A 24,413-nucleotide genomic window follows, 5' to 3' on the forward strand; every position below is an offset into this window, starting at 1 on the left:
AAAACTGCTTTCTACTTTGCCATTGAAACATTTATTTGAGGGGATCCCTGGGTGGCTCAGCGGTTGAGCGCCTGCCTTCAGCCCATGGTGTGATCCTGGAGACCCGGGATTGAATCCCACAGCAGGCTCCCTACAGGGATCCTGCTTCTCCCTCTGCCTGTGACTCTGCCTCTCTCTCTCGATGTCTCTCATGAATAAATAAAATCTTTTTTTTTTTAAAGAAACATTTATTTGATATGCAAACCACATCTCATCATTTTTATTTTCTACAAATCTCTCAAAAGGTCTTTGTCTTCATGATAAAATAAAATTTCTTAGCCTGTTACTCAAAGTCCTTTATGATTTAATCCCTATCTAGTTCCCTTGTTTCATTTATAGATATCTTCCTTCTTATTGCTAAAATAACAGGGCACTGAATAGTGATGACAAATAATTGAAGAATGAGGAAGCATTAACTATTTTTATGAAAAGTTATGATAAGGAGAAATTACAATCCTGACCACATTTTTTCCTATTTTTGGTAACTTTTTAAAAACATTTTTCTATTAATTTGTTTATTATTATTTTAAGTCCACTCTATGCCCAACATAGGGCTTGAACTCAAGCAAGAGCAAGAGTTGCATGCTCTACTGATTGAGCCAGCCACGTACCCTTTGTAGGTAATTTCTTAATGTTGTTTGGTTTGCTAGTCTCCAGTTAAGGAGTTTTGGCACTGGTAGTATTATTTAATAAGAGTTGTTGTAACAGGGACACCTGGGTGATCAGTGGTCGAGCATCTGCCTTCGGCTCAAGGTATGATCCCAGGGTCATGGGATCGAGTCCCACGTCCGGCTCCTTGCACGGAGCCTGCTTCTCCCTCTGTCTGTGTCTCTGAGTCTCTCTTTCTTTGTCTCATGAATAAATACATTTTTAAAATCTTAAAAAAAATAAAGAGTTGTTGTACTACAGAAAGTAGAATGGGCATTACCGTAGTGAAAAGAAAAATGTTTTAGTGATAAAGAGTCTCACTTAATTGGAGTCAGACATATTTCAGAGTGTTTTAAGTACTCCTTCCCACAAATCATCATTGTCCTTCTGTTTAACATGTATTAAATTGTTTTGCTTAATTATAAATATCCTACAATACTAAATGAAATTCTTAAGTAGTTTTAGTGATTTGAGAGAAACCATGAAAAATGAATGCATGCTAGATGTTATGTTTCATTACCTAGGAACTGATTCTAAATTAAAACATGGTTAAAATTTCTGGGAAGCTACACACATTGGCTTAATGTATTGCTTAAATTTATAATATATAGAGAGATTATTCATAATATTGATAACTAGCATAAGCATCTCATCAGTGTTTGCTTATAATGTTTTTATATTTATGTTATGCTTTGTTATGTTCTACTAAAAATACTAAATTTTTAATATTTTAATAGGAAATCAATGTCTTGTTTGACAGCCTATAAATTATTTTGAATTAAATGAAGGGGATTAACTGAAAAACAAAATCTCAGTAGCAAAGCTGCTTTATATTTTCAAAAAGTTATCTCTGTTTTTTGTTGTTTTATTTTCAAATAATTCTATTAATTTACTTTTTATATTTTCCATACCTTACATTGTTGAGGATCAGTCAACAATGGTTTATAATACTGATACACACCTTATAAAACTGATTTACATATTTTCAAGTGCTTTCAGTTTCCCTTTCCAAATAAATTCTTATACTTTATCTGTGAGAATTATTAGCTATAAATTATAGATAAACATGTAGTAAGAAAAAGCCAAAAATTATTGAGTGTTCTTTGTATAGCAGGTATATAACAGTTAATCTCCACAACTGCCTTATAATGTGGAAAATGAGACCTGGTGATGGTCCAGACTTCCCCAAATGCCAAACATTCTTATTCTCTTAATTTTGGAGTAGATAACAAATAGATTTTTTTTGACAATACTCAAAGTAAGCTAATAGACATGTATTTTTCTTTAAAGACGTATTTATTTGAGAGAAAGAGAGAGAGAACACGAACAGGAGGAAGGACAGAAGGAGAGGGAAAAAATCCCCAAGCACACTCCTTGCTGAGCACAGCCACCGAAACAGGGACACAGGGACACAAGGCTCAATCCTAGGACCCTGAAGTCATGACCTGAGCTGAAGTCAAGAGTTGTATGCTCAACTAACTGTGCCACCCAGGCGGCCCATGGATGTGTATTTTTCAAATGTAATCTTATATGTTTAAGATTATTTAAAAGATGTATATGAAAGAGTAAAGGTAATAAAGATTGTTATCCCTCTGTTTCCCAGACCAGAAATGGACTTTCCAGAGACAGAAAAAATTCTATGTTTATCTTCTAGAATCTTCTGTTATTGTGTTCTCCAACAATCTATGTGTAGACCAACCAGCAGGACAAAAACTGAAGAATTGCACTGATAAAATGAAGGCATAATTTACTGCAATGATTGGGTGTGCCCACCCATGCCACAGCACTTCTGCCTGAAGCATCTCTGCGGCATTGTCACTAGCCATTGTGGACGGTTCTTATTCTAACAGCCCTTTTCCATATAGGACTTCCTGACAGACTTTTGTGTTCACTAAAATTCATGAAAGATTTTATTTTATTCTATATCACATATTTGCTTCAATAGTTTACCTATGACTTGCATAACAAAATGGGATGAAAAAGTTTGAGCTCTTTGTTATTTTCTTGCTGGTAGGGCCTTGACCTTCAGTGTGATTTCTCATTAAAATTGTTATTTGGTTTCAAATTTAATATTAAAATTTACTAGTAATAGGTTGATATAGGTACCTATTTTGGGGTACCTTTTTTCTCTTCAAAAAAAAGTTATTTTCATACTCTGAAATAAAGCTTATTAACCCATATTTGGAAACATAAGTTTGCAGCCAAACTTAATGCCCAATGCAACCCCAAAAAGGGGACTTAAAATGTGTGTGTGTGTGTGTGTGTGTGTGTCTGTACATGTACTTATACGTATGATATATGACAGAGCGGTTGATTGAAAACAACATAAAGGGTCCAGCCTAGCCTCATCTGTCTTAAAGACGTGTGAAAACTAGGAATTAAGCAATAAAGTTTAATGTTACTCCTAGAAGGATGCTGTGAACCTCCCTTTAAATCCTTTTTGTATCTTCTGTACTTGCTCTTGCAAGGCACACTGACAATAGCTAGAAAAGTAAGATGAGATGAAGAGAAGAAAGAATATGAAAGGTATAAATTATTTTTTTATTTTTATTTTTTAAGATTCTTATTTGAGAAAGAGAAACACAAGCAAAGGGGAGAGACTGAGGGAGAAGCAAACTCCCCACTGAGCAGGGAACCCAACCTGGGCCTCATTCTCAGGACCCTGGGATCATGACCTGAGACAAAGGCAGATGTTTAACCGACTGATCAACCCAGGTGCCCTGAAGAGATATAAATTATTTTAAAACTCAAACAAAAACAGGCTTCAGATATTTACTTTCAACTTTATGTATTTATTGATATTCTCATAATAACTGAGCCATTCAAAAGAGACTAAATTTCTCTTTGAGCATTCTCAGAAAGAAAACTAGTAAAATCAATCTGACTTGAAGATTTGAAATTGCAGTTGTTTCCTTAAAGATCCTTTAAAAAAAATGACCATTTTTTCATATTTGATTATAACATGATATATTGAAGTAAGAGATAAATTGGGAATCAAAGGACCCTGGCTCCTGCCAAGGCTTGTAGTGGAACATGTGTTTCTGAGAACATTCACTGTGTTTCCCTTCAAAGTAAGTGAAAGTTGTTGGTTAAGGTTCCCTAACTCTCTATAATTTTAAAGCATTGCTCCACTAAACCCTACTGAACTGCCAACTGAGCATCTCTACTTAGAAGATGGAAGGGACGCCCTAACCTCACTGTGTCCAAAACAAATATCTAAAGACTGATCTACCCCCTAGCCTTTGCAGCTCAATACATAGACATTCCATGTTCTAGTTGCTCAACTTAAAGGCCATAAAGTCAGGCTTGACTCCTCTCTATCTTTCATACCCCTCATCCAGTCCATCAGCAAGTCTTGTCATATGTGCCTTCAACATGTATCCAGGCTCTCATCCTGTTTTTGTGTTACCACTACTGTGACAGACAGAGCCACCATTGTTTCTACCTGAGTTACTTGCAGTTACCACCTAATTGTGCTCCTGCTACCATCCTGCTCCATAACCACATCTCTCTTTCTTCTCAGGGCATCTAGAATGATCCTTTTAAAATGGAATTCATGGGGCCCCTGGGTGGCTTAGTCAGTTAAGCATCTGACTTTGGTTCAGGTTATGAACTCAAGGTCCCGGGACCTGGAATTGAGCCTTATGTCCAGCCCCATGCTCAATGGGGAGTCTGCTTGTCCTTCTCCCTCTCTCTCTACTCCTTGTGCATGCTCCATAATAATTAAATAATTAAATAATTAAATAATTAAATAAATAAATAAATAAATAAAATCTTTTAAAAAGTCTTTTAAAAAAAGATTTTTAAATTTATTTATTTATTTGTTTGTTTGTTTATGAGAGACAGAGAGAGAGGCAGAGACATAGGCAGAGGGAGATGCAGGCTCCCTGGAGGGAGTCTGATGTGGGACTCAATCCCAGGACCCAGGGGATCATGACCTGAGCCAAAGGTAGATGCTCAACCACTGAGCCACCCAGGTGCTCCAATAAATAATATCTTTAAAAAAATGTAATTTACTTCGTGAGAAGTAAACTCTTGGATGTTTTGATTCACTTTGTGTCAAAGCCAAAGTCTCCACAGGGACCATGAACCTGACATGATGTTTATCATCGCTCTACCCCCACCCTGGCGCAGGTCTCTCTTTGACCTTGTGTTCTCTACTGAGGCTTATTTCTCCCCAGGCTTACAGGATACCTTCAGCCTAGACAGTTCTATCAACTGCATACCCATTTGGTTTGCTTCTGTATTTCCTTTAAATCTGAGCTATACGACCTTCACAAAAAACCTGATTTCCTATGTAATAGGGTAACCTGCACCGCACCTACCCGTACTCTCTCACCCCCTTTACCCTGTTCTAGATTTTCTACTTAGCACTTATCACTGTTAGAGCAGACTCCATCTTTTTTTGTTCACTGCTTCATCTTTAGGATCCAGAACAAATTCATTTGAATGAATGAGTGATTGGATGGAAATAATTCCTACAGAAGTTGTGATATAACTTTTAAATACATTTCTGCTTTTGGAGGTAGGATAAAGTAGTAATATCTACAAATTTGTCCTTTTCCATTAAAGAAAGCTAATAAGCCGATTTAAACTAACACATTTCTTTGGTAGTTGAGAAAACATAAAATCATGGGATGTTTCTTGCATCCAGAAAAGTAATAAGGTCGTACCGTTCAGAATGCACAGGCTGGGACACCTGGCTGATTGAATTGGTATAGCTTGTGATTCTTGATTTCTGGGTCATGAGCTCAAGCCCCACATTAGATATAGAGATCACTTAAAAAAAAAAAAACAAGTCTCTAAACAGAATGCACAGGTTAATTTTATGTTGCCTTTTGACAAGAGCAAATTGGAGGAAAAAGATATTGGAAGGCTGCTTAGTTGTCTGATAGTTTTTATAATCATTTGTCAGGTTGCCCTTTTTCGAAATGCACTGTTGTCATACAAACAAAACAATTATATATATAAAAGATAATGCACTTAATTATCTTAACTTTAATTTTAACCTGAAAGCAGAATTTACTGCAAATGAACAGTGAAGAATTTCTAGACCAGATGAGCTACCCCAGTTTTATTTCCTCTTTAACTTAGTGTGTGGCCTTGGGGAAGTTACATGCCCTTACCAAGCCTGGGCCCTTATCTTTAAAATAGGTGTAATAATAGTCATAATAATGCTACTCTCTTACCTGCTTGACTGGTTGTTAAGCTTAATAAGATAATGGCTGTTTAGGACTTTGAAGTCCTTGGAAGTAAGATGTTATTAATATGAGAAGAGGAGTCTTACATTTTCCTGATATTTATAATTATTTTGGAAAAAAAACACCATATCCAGATATTTTGCCATAGCTTCTCTGACAGATTCATGGAAATATGTTTGCCCTCTGTAGACAAACTGTTTGAGGTACAGCTTCAGGTACTTCACATGTTGCAACGCACAGTTAATTTCTAAGATCTACCAGCTTTACACATGTGTTCTGCAGTGTAACTAATAAAGGGAAACAAACTGTGGCCCAAGACATTTCTGGCACCTATTATGGAAGATACGCATTTGTCAGACTCCCATTTTCTATTATATTAATTTGAGAAACTCTTTAGAAGTACTTATCCAAGGTAAACTTGGTGGCAGTGGCTTCTTCCTTTTGCTCCTCTTCCTCCGCCATTCTTCTTCTCTCTCCTTCTGCTTTCTTCTTCTTTTTTACTTTTATTCCTTTTTTAAGGTTTTATTTATTTATTCATGAGAGACAGAGAGAGAGAGAGACAGAGACAGAGGCAGAGGGTGAAGCAGGCTCCTTGCAGGGAGCCTGATGTAGGACTCAATCCCAGGACCCCAGGATCATGCCCCAAGCCAAAGGCAGACTCTCAACCTCTGAGCCACCCAGGCATCCCTCTTCTTCTTTTTTAGATTTTATTTTTAAATAATTTCTACACCCAATGTGGGAGCCAAATTTACAACCTTGAGATCAAGAGTCACATGCTGTACTGACTGCGCCTGCCAGGCACTCCTAAACTTGGTTTCTTAACAAGTTAATATTCCGTCCCCTATAGGATGTCTTTGAGCCAAGATGATGTCTCAAAAGCAGGTATCTCTAAAAATCTAAAAGGATTTCCCCTTCACTTGCCTTTTGTTTCTTTAAATCATTTTGTTTTTCAGCCTGGAGCCTAGATTTGATTAATCGATTTCCCTGTTTTGTTTAAGGATTGTTTTTATTAATGCACTTTTCAAGCCGAGACATGGCATTATCGCCTTCTAGATCGTTGTACTAAGTGTTGAGATCTTAGCAGGCCAGCTGCAGCAGCTGTGTTTCCCCTTGGATCTCAGAGCTAAAAACTTTCATCTCCTTTGCTGTCTCAGCTGCTGGTCGAAGGCTACAGCCTTCCCATAACTCAAACCAGTTTCAAAGCAATGTAAGTAACCTCTCTGGAATGCTTTTGGAAAAACCACAGAAAGGTTCTTTAAAAGTACACCACTTATATACTTTAAATGAATGTTTCCATTTTAAGGTAATAACAGCATAATGTCAGGAGTCAACACATGGTATTTAACTATACTATGAACATAGTGTGGGCTTGTCTAGATTAGACCAATTAAAAACAGGAAAAGAAACACCAAAGTCAATTGGAATCCTTAAATTGGTCTCGTAGTTGTGGAATCTATGAATCCAAGATTATATTTTATAAAATTCTATTCATAAAGTAACATTTTCTGTAGCCTTAACAACTTTTCTTTCCTATCTAAAATATCATGACAGAAGAGGTACCGTCATCATAAATGAAAATGGTATTGATTGCTTTAACTGGAGAGATGTTTGATATTCACAGGAAAGACTTTCAGATTGGACATCGGTTTACTTGGCAATGAGGAGGATCAAATTTGCATACATTTTAATATCAATTTGTTATATCAAAACATCAATGCAATGAAATGTGATTGATGAGTTAAAAGATTAAAGGTCATTTTAGTGAATTTGACATTTACCTCCAAGTCAACAAGAAGACAAGCTTGTGGCTTTTATATTTGTCTTGCCTTTGCAGAGGAAATTTTCACTCAAACCTCACTGATTCTGACTTTGTGGTGACTTAACTAAAGATGGACTCCTTGATGCAGTTTGTTTGTAATTACAAAAGAGATTACAAATTAGATTTTACATTTATATCTTTCTTACCATCTCCCTAGTGTTTAGTGGCAGGAAGAAGCCTCATTCTAGGACATTGGCAGAGAAAAAGAAGTCTTTGGAGCTTATTTAAGCATATATTTGATGTTCTATAAAAATAAACTAAATTCCAATACTTAAGAGTCTCCAAGGGCCACCTTTACAAACCAGCAAAGCAGAGCATGCTACCACAATCCAGGAAAAATAATTTACTTGCCTCAAGAATTCTGAGCACAAAATGGGTTTTTTTTTTTTTTTAAGTGATTTACTGCACGGATTTTAAAGCTTTTCTTCATAATCACTTGTATTACCTTATCTGGAAAGGCAGCTTATTGCAGTCCTCCAGAGCGAATGCCTGTGCTACTGGGGGATTAAAACATGTAGACATGCTATCACTTTCCCCTTTGGAGGCTTCCCAGACATTATGGGCATTATGCTTAGCTTCTGCTGACCCGTTCTTGAACTTGTGCCATTCAAAGCCAGCATTTGTTTGTGTAGTAGTTAGAGTGGCCTTTAAAAAAACTACATTTCACAAGTTATCTTCTATCATTTAGCTAATTCTTTTCCAATAAGTTTTTTTTTTTTCCTTTGGGAAATAAATACCTACCTATCTCTGTCTGTCTCTAAATCTAAAAGATTTATATATAATTCTTTAGGAAATATATTTATCTATGTAAATATATATCAAATATTAAAATATTATCTATATATTTATGTGTACATGCATACATGTGCACAATATGTTATAAATGCTAAGGCACATGCACATAAAGGATAATAGAAATATAATGTAAGGTATGAATGTGAGCCACACATATAAGTTTTTTGTTTTATAGGACTCATGTTAAAGGGAAAAAAGAAAGAAGTAAAACTAATCCTAATAATACATTTGATTTACCTTAGTATCCAAAGTCATAGCATTTTTAAGTGTAACCAATATAAAAATTATTGAGATCTACATCCTTTTTTCATACCAAAGTCTTTAAAATCTGTGAATTTTACATTTCTAGAACATCTTAGTGTATGATAGTCACAAATGGTTAGCAGCTGCCTTATTGGACAGTGCAAGTACACATATATACTAAAATACTATTTTGAAAGTAAATCCTTAGGTAGGCTCTTAGAATTTTAAAAGTGTCAGATTTTGACCATGTTTTTCCTTTGACCTCTTTAAGTATAACATAATTAATAAAGTGGTATTTTTAAAAATTTTAACAGAATTACTTTAGTTATAGACCTATCTTTTAAAATAGCTTTGATGCATTAAGATACTACACATGTTTGGTGGTGCACTTAAATCTATAGCCTCCATTTTCCAGAGACTGGCTTGGAGGAATTTCAAGGTGTTACCTATACCCAAGTGGAAGCTGGGATTCATTAATTATTAAACCATAAGGCCATCCTAACTTCCATGTCACTTACTGAATGTATGCTTTCTTGATTTAGTTGAAAATATATGGAAAAACTTTCATTTAAAATATTTTAAATGTTAGAACCTGACTTTAAATTTGTATTTTATTATACTGAGAACTATGGTGCAAAATGGGAGGATTTTCAGGTGAGACAGAAGTGCAGAGGGAGCGATCTTGCTCAAGCACAAGGTTTCCTGGAACCCTCTAAATGATTTGCCCTTTGCTCATAAACTTTCTGTCATGGTCAACATAGAGCCTAATATTGATTTATTCAGTGAACTATCTTGTCATCTCTGGGCTTGGATCCTTTGACCTTTTATTTGTTCCTGTAAAATTATGGTGTATCACAAACTTCTTTCCTAATAGATCCTTTGAAGCTTTGAAAGGCCAGGAGACTCTGTGTGAATATATTTAACAGTTGGATAATCCAGAAAAGGAGGTTAAAAAAAAATTGCAGACAGCTAAAGGTCAGAAAAATCCGATTGAGTCCAAAAACACAAACAAGTTATCTTTAGGAGAAGGGACTGAGAAAAGAGAAGGCTTGAGTTTGGTTTTATCCTAGCTAATTAAATTCACTTTGACTTTCTTTGTAAAACATATCAAATATGCATTTCCTTCAGAATAGCTGACTGGGAGACAAAATGAATTTTATTTATGTATTTTTAAAAGATTTTATTTATTTATTTGAGAAACACACGTGTGTGATAGAGCGAGCAAGTGAGCGAGCGTGCATGTCAGCAGTGGGGTTGGGGGGCAGGGGAAGAAGGAGAAGCAGGCTCCCCACTCAGCAGGGAGCCCAATGAGAGGGTCAGTCCCAGACACCTGAGATCATGACCTGAGCCAAAGACAGATGCTTAACCAACTGAGCCACCCAGGCACCCTGGCAAAATGAATTTTAAAATGTGACTCCTTCTAAGCAATGTAAAGAAAACACAAACAGCAATTTTAGCAGTATGACGCATATAAATGGAATAATTGAAAATTATTTTTTCCCAAAATACTGGTATTAGCATAAAGTGATGTCAGTGGCATTCATATGGTCTTCTTTGTGCTATTTGTCATAGGCACATGTAGGTAAGCTGTCTATACTCTGACTTACAGATGAGCTAAAAATCTTAATGAAATAAATGTGGACTCACATTTAAACTTCCATTCAATTCATTTCATATCCTTTCATTCAATTTATTGAGAGTATACTTTATTATATTGACCTGATAGTTCCTCTGCTACATGGATATTTTATTCTTTACGAAAGGATTCTTTCTAAACTTCAGTTTCTAGAATTACTTTTTGCTAGAAATCTGTCTATAAAAAAGAATGAAAGTTAGCTTTGTATTTGATATCATATAATTTATTTCCAGCTCATGACATAGCTTTTATTAAAACTTTTGGAGAAATATATTCTTATTGAAAGATACTTCCTCTGAGACATGTTTACCTATATTTACCTAGTACCTATTTGTTCTTGGTGTTTTCTGTGCAAGTATAACTGATTAAGGGAAAATCGGAGAGCTTCTAGAGAGTTAAATTATATAAAACATGAATTTTGTGTAAAATATATTAAAAATAATTAACTCCTGCTTAACAGACATTTGCTATGATATAAAGCACTGCTGGAAATGGAATTATGAACTTAAATTTAGCCTCATGGAAGGTAAATCTCTCTCTCCTACTCAGTGAAGGAATGAAGTACTGATTTTTGGTTCTGAAAATCGGATTACTATTTTTCTAATCAAGCTATTAAATAATTAAGACATTCGCATAGTTGAGTATTCAGAGACTTCAAAAATTATCTGTAATAGAAAGTCTTCCTGCTTCCTAGTTCGTCTCCACAGGAAACCTCCAAATTGTTAGGTTTTAGGGGATCCTTTCAGAGATAATTTTAAAAATATGAAAATAAAAGCATGTTTATCACACAAATAGTAGCATATTATACATATTGATACCAGTACATGAGGAACTTCCTCATTTTTATTATTATAAAGACAGATAGGTGCCTGAATAGGGTATATTTTATCCAGTTCCATCTAAATATACATTTGTGTGGTTTCCAATCTCTTTACTATGGCAAACAGTGCTAACAATGAATAATCCTGTAGAAATGTCATTTTGCAAGTTGAAAAGTGATCAGTGAATAAATTCCTAGAGTTAAATCTGTGTCAAAAACTATATGCAAAAAAAAAAAAACTATATGCATCTATAATTTTATTTGATATTGCCACTTGTTTTTTTTCCCCCACCAGTTATAGGAGTTATCATCCCACCATTGAAGCAAGATAGTTTCTATTTCTCCAAAACCTTCACTAATAGCATAAAATCATTTTTTTGTGTGTTTTGTTGAATTTTTGTCTATCTGATATATCATTAAAGTCTTAATTTGCAGTCCCCTTGTTATGGGTGATGTGGAGCATTACTTTATGTGTTTAAAAGCCATTTGTGTGTGTTTGTGAGAGAGAACAATTTGGTCATACTTTTCATGTTTCTCTTGTTAGTCTTTTTCTTATTGATTTGTATGAGTTCTTTATATATTAGGGAAATTGTAATGTGTCGTGGGAATTGTAAATATCTTCACAGTTTGCCATTTGTCTTTTTATTTCATTTATGGTGATTTTACAGTACAGAAAATTGGAGTTTAAGTGATTGACTTTATCGATTTTTTTTTTCTTTTATGACTCTGGCTTTTGTGACATTGTTAGAAAGTCTTTCTCTACTCCTAGGGTATAAATTAGTTCTCCTATTATTACTTCCACTCCATTTATGGTCAAAATTAGGTAATTGGGCTGAGGCAAGTGTCAGCAGTTCTGAACATTGTACTGCTTTGCTGGTTAATTATGGCTAGCACACTGCAGAGACCTTGTACTTGCTCTGATTGAGGAAAGGAGGGGTTCCTTTATGTTTCCCATGGGACCCAGCTCCAACACTTGAGTGAACCTCCTTTAAGCCTAAAGAGTACAGCAATAAGAAGCTGTCTAATTTCAAGTCGTGCAGGGAGATAAGCAAATGCCTGGTTTTCCCTAATGCTTTATCTATGATTTCTGTTTGCTCTGATGATTGAGAGTTATAGTTTAGTTTTACCTGTGATTTAGGTTTATCCAGGGCCCTTCCTTCTCATTATAGTACATAATTTGAGTGGACTATGTGCTATTAGTGTCCATTATTATATTAATACATTTGTTATTTGTTATAAATAATGAACTGTGATATATATTTTATTCACTCTTCATGATTATTAGAATTAAAAGGCTTATGGGTTTTTAAACTTTTTTTACTTTTCATTCTTCTATTTACATCAATATAAATTCATTATCTACATTGATTTGTCATTTAATATTCATTTCAACTAAGTGTTTTAATCATACTACTATGGAGGGATTAAGATTTGACAGTAGAGTGACTCAATAACCAGATATGCAATTTTGTGCAGCTATTACTGATAGCTCGTGCAAATGTGGCCTCATGCGTGGTTTCCTCATCTTTAAAATGTGGATATTAACAGTACTCATCTCAGAGGATTGTTGTGAGGATGAATGAATTAAGACTTATGAGGCACTTAAACTAATTTATGGCATACATTAAGGCTTCAGTAAACATTACTGATCATTTTTTTATATCATTACTTTCCAATTATGAAATCCAGGTTCAGATAATTTGATAGAGGGTGAATATGACTGGTAGACTGGTTATAAAATATACACTATTTGTTCCATTTGAAGGTACAATTTTAGTCATTTTCAGGTATCACCAGATCACAACAATTTTTTTTCTTTTTTCTTTTTTTTTTTTTTTTAACTCTGAGACTGTATCTATTTCCTTTGGATGATCACGACAGCTGAACATCTAATCCATTCATTTTGGCCTTCATTGTGATTGAAACAGCTGAATCAATCATGCAATGATTTGCTTTGATCATTAAGACAGCCAAAATGAAAGCATTGGCCATGCTGTCTAAGGTCCATTTATTTTGGAAATTACTTTTGACAGGTAAGACATAGTCCCATATTGCCTTCTTGACATTTCATTGATATCTTGTGTGGCTTCTAGTAGCATATTCATCATTTAGCTAATATATTTTTTGTTATCATTTGTTCTCTGTTATCTCAATAAATGTAAACAGATGATTCATGGGGGTGATTCATTCAGAGCCATTTTGCTACACATGGCCTGAGAGGCAGCAGAAGAGGTGGCATTTTGCGCTTTTGTTGCTCATGGGTGTGATCTAAGGGATGGGCATAGTTCAAAGGAGAGCAAACTGAAGTGGTTCCGGAGAAGAAACGGTTTTTATATGCTTACATCGTGACAAGTCTAAGATTTTCAGTCTAGAAAGATTTTGTTTGAAGTGGGTATGATTAAAGGTGATAAAATCGTGCTGTTGCTAAGATGAACATGAACTTGATCCTAATGAAGGGACTGTAATGAATTATTTAAAGAATTAGTTTCAGAAAATAACTGTTTATTTAATAAACACTGTTTATCTTTTTCTACCCTGAAAAATGTTTACTGTGATGTTTTATTAATATTACTGACAAGTCTTACTGGGAAAAAAAATCCAGCACAAACCAACATAAATTCCTGGACTGGGAAGGCCATCAATTTTATACTTACACACAGAAAAGACCAAGTACTCAAAAATGCTAGCAACCAAAATTTTATTTGAATATTGGACAACTGTAAGAATGAAATGCAATGAACCTTACCTCTTTTAACTCTAATACCTTCTGAAGAATTCCACATCTGAGATAGATCAATCCACCTGGGGTGAGATTCCTAGCCAAGGATAGATTTTAGAAAAAAGATAAGCCCACAAAGAAAATCTCTCAGGATCTCTGGAGAAATATTTTTTTTTGTTTGTTTGTCATGTCATGTAAGGTCATGGCTTGAAACAATTGAAAAGCAGGGCACTAGCCCATAGTAAGAAACATGTAGTATTTAGATTTGATTCATGGAATACCAGGATGTCTATATTGGGGAGTGTGGGATAAGAAAAGAAGGTTGAGAATTCTTTGGCTACTTGTCTTTGAGCAATGACTTCTGTCTCAGAGAGAATTAAAAAACAGTGATCAGCTTTAGAAGTAGTAGACCACATAGCAACCCAGAAAGGGAACTAGACAAGATTCTTAGTCATGTATTGATCCTTAAGTACACATACCTTGTGATCACTGTCAACAGACCTTTAATTATGAGGGATAATTTTTTTGGTAGTTCCTTTCATAATGGCCATTTATAGAATCAATGAAAAGGGAGCATAGAAAGGTTAACTTGTAATTCTTATCAATCTGAATTAAACTTTTAATAATTCTAATTAAAGATATTAACATATTAGCTGAAGTTATAATCACAATAGATGTCCTTAAATGTAAAGATGTGTTTGACACTATTAAGAATCTTGAAATCACTTAGAATTTTAATATAGGGTTTTTTTTTTTGCTTTGTTTTTTAAGATTTATTCATTTGGAGGAGAGAGAGGAAGAGTAGGGGTGGGGGAAGGGCAGAGGGACAGCAAGAGAGAGTCCTAAGTAGACGAGGGCTGAGTGCAGGGAGCCTGCCACGGGGCTTGATCCCATGACCCTGAGATCATGTACTGAGCCAAAACCAAGAGTCGGATGCCCAACCAACTGTGCCACCCATGTGCCCCAGAATATTAATAGTTTTTAAAGATAAAAATCAAATACTAAATGTTATGATATATTTGCAAAATTGGAAATTTAATTAGGTAACATTTGGTTAATAGGTTGAAGAGATTTACCATATTTGTAATCAGGAATTATCTCATTATGCATAGCATGGTACTTATTTTTTCATATAGTTACCTGGTATTTGATGCTGCTGTGACTATGTTTGTGCACATGTGCATGAATGCATGCTTGTGGGTGTATGCACATATGTTGCTTTGTAGTGGTCCTGCACATTTTTTGTTAATTTTATTTTTGTATATTTCATATTTTTGTGGGTATAATTATTGTCTTTGTATTCTTGACTCTTGATAGATAGGAAAGAAGACATTTTCATTATTTAATTTGAACACTTTATTATATATTCTTCTAGATTGTCAGCTGATTCTTTTAGGTTGCCATTTAAGGCTCATATCATCAAAAAGTGATAGTTTTGCCATTCTTTTCCCAATATCTATACTTGATATATTCTTTCCTATCAAATAGCATTGGATAGCACATTCAGAAGAATATAAAATAATAATTGTGATAACATTTTTTTCTTTCTGAATATATTTCCTCACTGTTAAGTATGATGTTGCCTATTTATGTAATAGGAAATAGCCATTTTAAATCATAATAAGTGAGTTTTTTAAACTTCTCTCAGCAATGTTCTATTAACCAAAATATATATTCACCAAAAATCCCTGTTGTTTGGCAGTGTCGTAGAAGGGACTTTTTAGGCAGGTTCTCCATTATTTAGGAATTTTTACTCACAGATTTTTCTGTTAATTCAATAAAACTACCAATAATTTTTTCCTTATTGAACTTCATATTTAGAGCTGGATATAGCCAACATTGTAAGCAATATAAAGGACATCAATATGACAGTGTTTTTTAATTGTGAAGAATTTAGATAAGCCCACATTTGTTTTTAAGTAATCGTTCTAAGTCATTTATATCTGTATCAATTCATTTGTAAATTATAATTCCTTTACAATATTTATTGTATATTGTTTTTATTTTTCATTTTTCCTATTATAATAGTAATATGTTTAAGTTAAATCTTTAATAAATTAACAGAAAGTTGTACATATGCCATAGTGACTTGCTGTTGTTGCTCTATGGATTACAATAGGTGCTTATGCTCTTTTCTTTTCATTTGGTATAAAAATGAATATTACAAATTAGTAGATTTGAGTACTGTAGTTTAACATTGTTACTTTAAAATGCTTCTATTTCATTCTTAAGTCAAAAAGAAACTTTGTTACAACTCAGTTTTTTGGTAGAAAGAAAAAATATTTTGGACAAATATAACTCTTTCCTTTATCATGCAGGCCAGTTCCCCCTCTAATACATTTAAATTACAATTTTAATCAGCAAACAGTTATTTTACTGTGTTTTCTTGGCTTAGCTTCAGCAGAGTAGTAAGTTGTTATGATTATTTATCATAGTAATTATCTATGTTACAGTTTTCAGTTGACACTATTTACTATGAGGGTTTTCCATGCTTTTTAAACAAATTCTTAAATGGTAAATTTTATAAAGAGATTTGAAAAAGGCATGAAAGCAACCAAACTCTTTTATAAATAGAACAGGGAAATGACATTTCTAGGTAATGGTTTACACAAATCAGTCATAAAATACATTTCACTGATATTTAACAGGGTAAGTGGGATCATTTGGTTTAGGCAACATTGTTCACTCAATATGTATTTTATCTTTTGATCCTACCAGATATTCACATCACTAGTTTCTCTCAAAAAAGTTTCGTCTAACCCACTGGAATGATTTAGTTCCACTACAAAAACAGGTGAAGTAATTTAAAATTTTCAAGTGCTTAAAAATGGTATTAAGACACAGTATGGAAAATGTCATCCCTAAGATTGTAATTAATTAGACTCTTGCGTTTGTAAGACAGGAATAATTTTAGTTTAAAACCTGAATATATGACTGTGGCTTTAAAAATGTTTAATTTGGCTGTCTTACTACATTGAGATGTAGAAGATTAATATAGCAGTTAGAAATACAATGAAATGTGCATTTCCCAGTCGATTAAATGTGGGAATTTATAATTTGTTAAGTTGATACAATTCCTTAGACATATTGTCTGCATAAAACTAGGAGTGTATCATTTCCTGGCAGGATTTTTACCTAGAAATTACTGTTTTATAATGCAATCTCATGTGCTCATTGTAGGAAATTTAGCAGACAGTATCATAATGCGAAGAATATAGGCTACTGTGTCATAGCAGTTTCCTAGGGTTTTTTTTTCCTTTGGAGGTATTAATAATGTTGCTTATAAACCCATGGTACTGAATCACTGTCTCTTAAAAATGTCATGTTCAGGTGTTTTGTCTGCCAAGTTATAAATCTCATTTCTGAGTGCTTTTCTGTGTCTTTACTACCAAGTACTCATCTTGATGTTTTCTTGGGGTAATTTACTTTTCTATTGATTGCTCTTTGTTTCATCTAGAAAAGCAAAATAAGACAACATTTGGAGGGTATTATTAAATACATAATTTTTGATGACATTGCTCATGAAGAAAACAGTATTTCAGTTCCTTGAAGTGTAGGACTTTAGAGGATGATTCTAATGGAGGCTTCTGTTCTATAAGTAATGAAAAAGTTGGATGACAAAAACATCTGTTTAATATAGAATAGGCTTTGATTCATCTTTCGGCTTCCCTCTGCAACAATAGTCTCAAAACTGATGAATCCCACTTGTAAACAAGTTGAATGTATTGTTTTTAAAGTGTTATTTGAGGTGGAGGGGTGGCACTTGGCTAGCTCAGTTGGTAGAGCATGAGACTCTTGATCTTAGGGTTGTGAGTTTGAGCCCCACACTGGCTATAAAGATTACTTTAAAAAAATAAAATCTAAAGCTTTAGTTGGGGACAAAAGCTTTACTCTAGCCTTTTTAATGCTGTGTTATTATATACACAAACACATTTTGGGGAAAAATATTCATTTCCATAATTAGCATAGGAGAGGAAAATTTATTCTATACTAACAATTCATTATCAAGTGGTTTAATATTCGTATACAACTCTTCAGAATATTTTCAGGGCATGTTTTTAAAAATCAAGTCCAACAATGACTTCAATGAGTTTAGCTACTTCAATTGAAAACCAGGCCAATCCCTTAGATCAGCTCAGTTCAGCAGTTCATAGATGGTCATTTAAGGCCAGATAAAGAAGAATGTGTATGCATTTAGTAATTTTTGCCTCTTAATAGTAGGATTGCATTTTTCAAAGAAATTAGCTTCTATGTTAATAATAATTTTGATCATTAACTGGTTTAAGCTCCTTGATGATGAAATTAATAAAAATTGGAGGTTGTGATATAATTATGGAGGTACTAGAGATATATTTCAAATAATCAAACATGAAAAACCTGGCTTTATTGTTGTTTTGTTTTCTATATTCATTTGTGTTCTCAAAGAATTTCATCTTCTGTTTCATCTCCCTCACTCCGCGCAGTTATTCCTTCTCTTTGCCCCCTCAAACTCTCATTTCCTACTAACTTCCCTCTGTAAATATACCTAAGCTTTCCCCCATCCAAAACCACTACCTCAACAACAAAATACATCCCTAGACCCTATAATCCATTCTCTCTCTCTCCTCTCTCTTTCTCTCTCTCTCTCCCTCTCTCTCTCTCTCTTTCTCTCCCCACCCTCTCTATCCTTTTTCACTAGGACTTTCTGAATGTTTGGTGTACCCTAATTATATTTAGTTATTAGCCTTCCTTTCTCAGTGACAACTGCTGTAATGTGGTTTCAATCACCATCACTCTGTTGTAACTCTTCTTAATTAGCTCACTAATGTCCTTCTATTCAGAGTATGCAAGCAACCATGCTCCAATCATCTTTCTGAACCTCTCTGTTCAATTTTATACTTTCATCATATTATTTCCTAGGTCCTTTGCAATTCATCATCTCATATAAAGTTACTGTTCCTTCTTTCTGCTTACCCCAGAATTGGTGGTTGCTAGAGGTCAGAACTTAGCCTCTTGTTTTATTGTTATTTTTGTTTTATGTGTTTGTATTTTACTCTACACATTGTTCCTGGTTCAACTTATTTGGGATCATAATGTCAGACATGATACTAGGTTCCCAATTTCTCTCTTCTTCAGACCTTTGGAAGTGATTTCAGAATTTTTGTAGCCAACTGCCTATTAGTCATCTCTACCTTTATTTACCCTAAGTACCTATATCATAGGTAATATTTATGAGACATTTACTGTATGTCCAGTACTAAGTCTATAAGTTTTACTTTATTCATCCCCCAAAAAAATCAATCCTAAGGAGATATCCCAAGCTGGATTCATCCATATAATTAAACATTTTTTCCCACCGGTATTCTCTTTATCAGTTGTTAATACAATCATTTACCTGATCAACTAAACTAAAAAAAACTAGGAGTGTTTGTTTTTCCCTCATTGCACTTTTATGCCCCACAGATAATTAAATATTATTAAAATCTGCTTAATATATGAATTATTTTTTAACAGTTTCACCCTTTTCTTCATCTTTACTTTTCACTGCCCTACCTTTAGCCCTTACGACCTCTCATCTGGACTGATAACACCACTTTCATTGATACCCCTTTGTAATCAACCCTATGTAGAATGTTCATACATCTATCTAGAATGGAAATCTGATAACATCTTTAATTGTTTAAACATTTGCTTTCTAGTTACCTACAGGATAAAATCCAACATCCTTACCATATGATATGAAACTGTTTCTTATCTTGCCTCCACTAGACCTATGGCCTTATCAATAGTCCTCCCATACCTCCCACCTCATGCTGTATTCAAGGTTAACTGTTTACCATTCTCTGAATGTACTACCTTGTTTGTCTGTTTTGTGCCTTTCCTCTTCCTATGGTTGTCCTCCTCCTACTTTATATTCTTCTATTTTTTTTTTAAACTCCTATGCTCAGGAAGTACTGTCCCCAAGATCTTTTTCTTACCTAACTTTACAATTCATCTGAGTAGCTTTGGTATCACTCTTCTCTGCTTTAAGGATTTTACAAAATACTAAAACACACTTACATTATTGACTTGCTACCAAGTTTTGTGTGGTAAAGACATAGATTGTGTCCTATTTTTCTTTGTATACCTAGCTCTTACTACAATGTTAACATTTACTTCATTGTCGACAAACATTGGTTAAGTCAGTAAATGAATGAAACTATGGATCATTTAGTTATCCTCCGACATCTCTGTTTAGCGATTAGGGGAGGAGGTCAGATCACTCATGATGTTAGCCCTTCTCTGAATAAAGAAGAAAAAGTACAAGAAACTGGGGTCTATGTTGCTCAGTAATTCTGGCAGAGATCTGCTTTAAAGGTGGAACCTGTATGCACCTGCATAAATATATGTGTTTGTACAAAGGAACAAAGGATGAGTTAAAGAAAATATTTTGAGTTAAGAGAGGAAAAGGACTGCAGAGAAGGGTTAGTGAGTGAGGCCAGAAATTTAAGAAGTATCTAACATTGAATTACCTCTGAGCTATTGAATGGTAAGATATTAATCTATTGCAACCAAATGGAAGGATGGATGAGAGTCAATGAGTGATTTTTTTTATTATTATTTTGAAAATTTTAAAACAACCTCAAAGGTAGAAAAAAATAGTAAAATTAACTCTCGTATATCTACTACTAAGCCTTAACAATTATCACTATTTTACCAAAGTAGTTTCATTTATCATCACCTGCCTCCCTTAGCCCCCTGACACATACCACACACATTTAGTGAGTAATTTTGAGTGGTGAGTTCTTGGAGGACATGAAATAAGCCAGTTCACAGTGGAAAAAAACTGCATGTTTTCACTTACGTGAACTATCTAAAACAATCAAACTCATTGGAACAGAGTAGAGTGGTAGCTGCCAGGGGCTGGGAAAGGGAAGATTGGGCGGGGCGGGGGGGGTACTTGCTCAATAAGTGTAAAGTTTGAGTTATGAAAGATGAGTTCTAGAGTAGTGCCTAGAGTTAACAATTCAGTATTATACACTTAACATTTTGTTTAGAGTGTAGATCTCATATTGGCTCTTCTTGCCACAAGAGAACAATGACACAGAGACAGGAGGAAACTTTTGAAGGTGATGGATATGTTTATTACCTTGATTGCGGTGATAATTTTATGCGTGCATGCTAGTGTCCAGACTCATCAAATTCTATACATTAAATACGTCCAGGTTTTGTTGTGTATTAATTATACCTCAATAAAGCTACTTAAAAATAAGTAAATAAACTACTGCCTGGTAGTAATTTTCTGGTAGGTAAGACAATCTGGTATCTCCTCTGTATATTATGCACAACTGAAAATATGTGCCATGTATTTTATTAGCTATTTAATAAATATAGCAGGAAACACTGAGAAATAGCAGGCAAATGCATTTGGTTGCCTCTTGTATGTAGTTTACATTCAGAATAAATATTAAAGAAAAACAAACTATTATTTGCAGAATGTTTTTATTCATCTATCTAAATATTTATAGAAGGACTTTTGATATCATTTTCAATATGAGTTAGCTTTGGTATTTCTGTTACCAAAGCTGTAAAAGTAATTACTCTTGTTTATAATCAGATTTGCTCATGCGTCTGAGAAGTGCTTTGTCAATGAATGTGGCTTTAAAATTAGAATCCAAGGTTGCCAAAGCAGGAATTGTGGGGTGTTGGTCCATTAGTAAATATCTCAGCCACGTTCTAAATCTATTTCTAGATTTATATTCTGGAAATGTCCTGCCAGAAATTCATGAGAACTGACTTCTATCTGTTATGCCCCCATTAATTAAAAAAAAAAAATGACCAAATGAGTCATTCAATCTGGGCTTCCTTTTTTTAAAAAAAATCACGAATTGTGGATTATTATTATCAAGGTTTCTTGTAGCATAGGAGCGTGTAGCATGCATCCGTGTTCAAGTCAAGAAGTAATATTGCAAGCAAAGTCTGCATTGTCAGTAAGGATAGCAATCTCAGGAGAGAGAAGTGTTCTGGCAATGGTAGTGGACCATTGTTCTGTCATAATTTGATGCTGAGAGATGGAGGGCCAGACCTTTTAGTCATTTCGCAAGGACCAAGAGACAGTGAGATATAGAGAAAGAAAAACAGGACTGGATGCATGACTGACTCAGTCACTAGCCTCCATGGGTGGATTTGTTTTTCCAGACTTTTTTTTTTTTAATTTTTATTTATTTATGATAGTCACAGAGAGAGAGAGAGGCAGAGACACAGGCAGAGGGAGAAGCAGGCTCCATGCACCGGGAGCCCGACGTGGGATTCGATCCCGGGTCTCCAGGATCGCGCCCTGGGCCAAAGGCAGGCGCCAAACCGCTGCGCCACCCAGGGATCCCTGTTTTTCCAGACTTTTAATGGAAATTGGCTGATGATTAAACAAGTCTACACTTAGACTTGTATCACCTTTATTTTATACAGCTGCCCCATGTTTCTGGAGATTGGGTAGAAAACTATAAAATCTACCCATAACTTTCTATTTACTCATCCTACCCAGTTCCTTCTTTTTAAAATGTAAAGCCCAAGGTAAAGGACAGTCTTTAGACATTAAATGATGTAACTAATATTTCTGTATTTCCATCGTGAAATATGTTCACACAGGTAACTACGTGGCCCTGATTTACACATAAAAATAAGTCACACAACCAACTTCTAAATAGGATCTCTCCCTCCAAGGGAAGTTAGAACTCTTCTTGAATCTACAGCCCTCTCCTTATCTCAAAAGGGAGCTTTATGGTCTTTTTTAGGAGTGAAAATAGGCACAAATCTAAGGGCTACCCTAGGAAAATGATAGAGGCTAAAATCATTAGCTCTTGATGACATAGAATATTCATGTTGTCACAGATCTCTCTTCATGTTGGGAGGAGGGGCCAAACACTGTTAGCTCTTATTACCTACAGAGATATTTGCAGGGCAGAAAAAATGGACAAAAAGCAGGAAAAAAAAATAAGTGAGACAAGATTATAGAGTTAATTCTGACCTGTTTATATAGATTGTGAATGATGCTACTAGTAGGGAAGGAACAAATCAATGAAATTTAATAAGTATATCCTTAATCTATTTGTCTTTCTAAATATATTAAGAATTACATTTGCTTCCTGAAAATGACAGTGCTATCATAACTGATTCTTTAAAAACCTTTTCTGCCTCATCAAGTGTTTATTGAGGACTGGTCTATTTCGGTTACTGTTCTGTTTTGTTTTGTCTTTTTAAGGGAATGATACAATATAATTACAAATTTGTTATTTTAACATATTGTAGATGGCAGCTAATATTATGTTTTCAGTACACTGGCAAACACACTAGAATAACAGCGTGGTTCCAGAGACTGATTTCATTACCTGATTGCAAACCACTGTGCCCTTGTGTTGTGGAACTGTCCTTAATGCTATTCCAGGATCTACAAAATGATTCCTTGAGAAGTATTCCACCTGTCTTCTGTCATAAAAAAGTTTATTTTGAGAATATATGAAAGTTCTTTTTCTAAAGTTAGCTAATGGATAAAGTCCCCGATTGTGTGATTTTTATTAGTTTCTACAAACTTGATTTAATGTAATATTGGAACAAAACCTTCCCCACTAAAAACCACCTATTATAGTGAAAAGTATGCAAGGCACCAAGTTTCCTGACATGGTTCAGGCCTAACATGCTGTTTGACCTTTGTCAAAGGAAGCAGTTGCTCATCTAGAAAATAAGGAGATCCCTTTAAAGTTACTTAATTCCATGTTTCTTATATAACCAAGTGATCAAAATCATGAAGTAGTGTGTTAGGATTCAAAAAATATTTTGATTTCTTTGTAATTTAATTCATACACCTATCTTTTTCTCCCTTTGTACCTGATGGAGGCATTCGTTTTAGGGTTAGTATGATACTATGAAACTTATCTGCCAGTAAATTATTGTTCTTATGCTTGGGTGCATGCAACATTTTCCTAGGTCATTAAATAACACATTTTCAAATGAAGATTACAGTAATAAATTACTGTATTCTAGCAATGCAATCTGTTCCACTGACCACCTTTTGCCCTTTTGGAAATTCTCTGGAGCTTGTTAAAAAATTGGCCCCTTAGACAAGATAAAACTACATTCTGGAAGGCTTAATATGCATAACATAGAACTGAAAAATGCAACATCAGTGAAAATCAACTTGCAGAAAATGAATTTTATGCCGAGAAGAAAAATAAGTAAAATTAATGTTGCAGTCAGATTTTTAAGCTACTGGATAAGCTAACCTGCCTTCCAACTTTCCATACTTAACCTTCTCTGACGACAAAGCAAAACTAACCTAGCTAGAGTATGGGTTTAATTTAAATCTTTGGATGGTTGTACATCAAAATGTTGATAGCATCTGGTTTTATTTTTTTCCTAAATCGAGTCTTTCAGCACCATTTGATGGTTAATTTTATGTGTCAACTAGGCTAGGCCATGATACCCACATATTTAGTCCAACACCCATCTAGACATTGCTGTGAAGGTAATTTTTAGATGAG

The 24,413-nt window shown here is 34.5% G+C and overlaps 1 protein-coding gene across 7 annotated transcripts in view; it reads left to right on the forward strand.

Moving 5' to 3' along the window:
* Window positions 1-24,413, forward strand: part of ROBO1 (roundabout guidance receptor 1) — a 1,120,933-nt gene that overhangs the window by 887,984 nt on the left and 208,536 nt on the right. The window lies entirely within an intron of this gene.

The sequence above is a fragment of the Canis aureus genome, chromosome 30 (genome assembly GCF_053574225.1).
Source record: "Canis aureus isolate CA01 chromosome 30, VMU_Caureus_v.1.0, whole genome shotgun sequence".
Classification (NCBI taxonomy): Eukaryota; Metazoa; Chordata; class Mammalia; order Carnivora; family Canidae; genus Canis; species Canis aureus.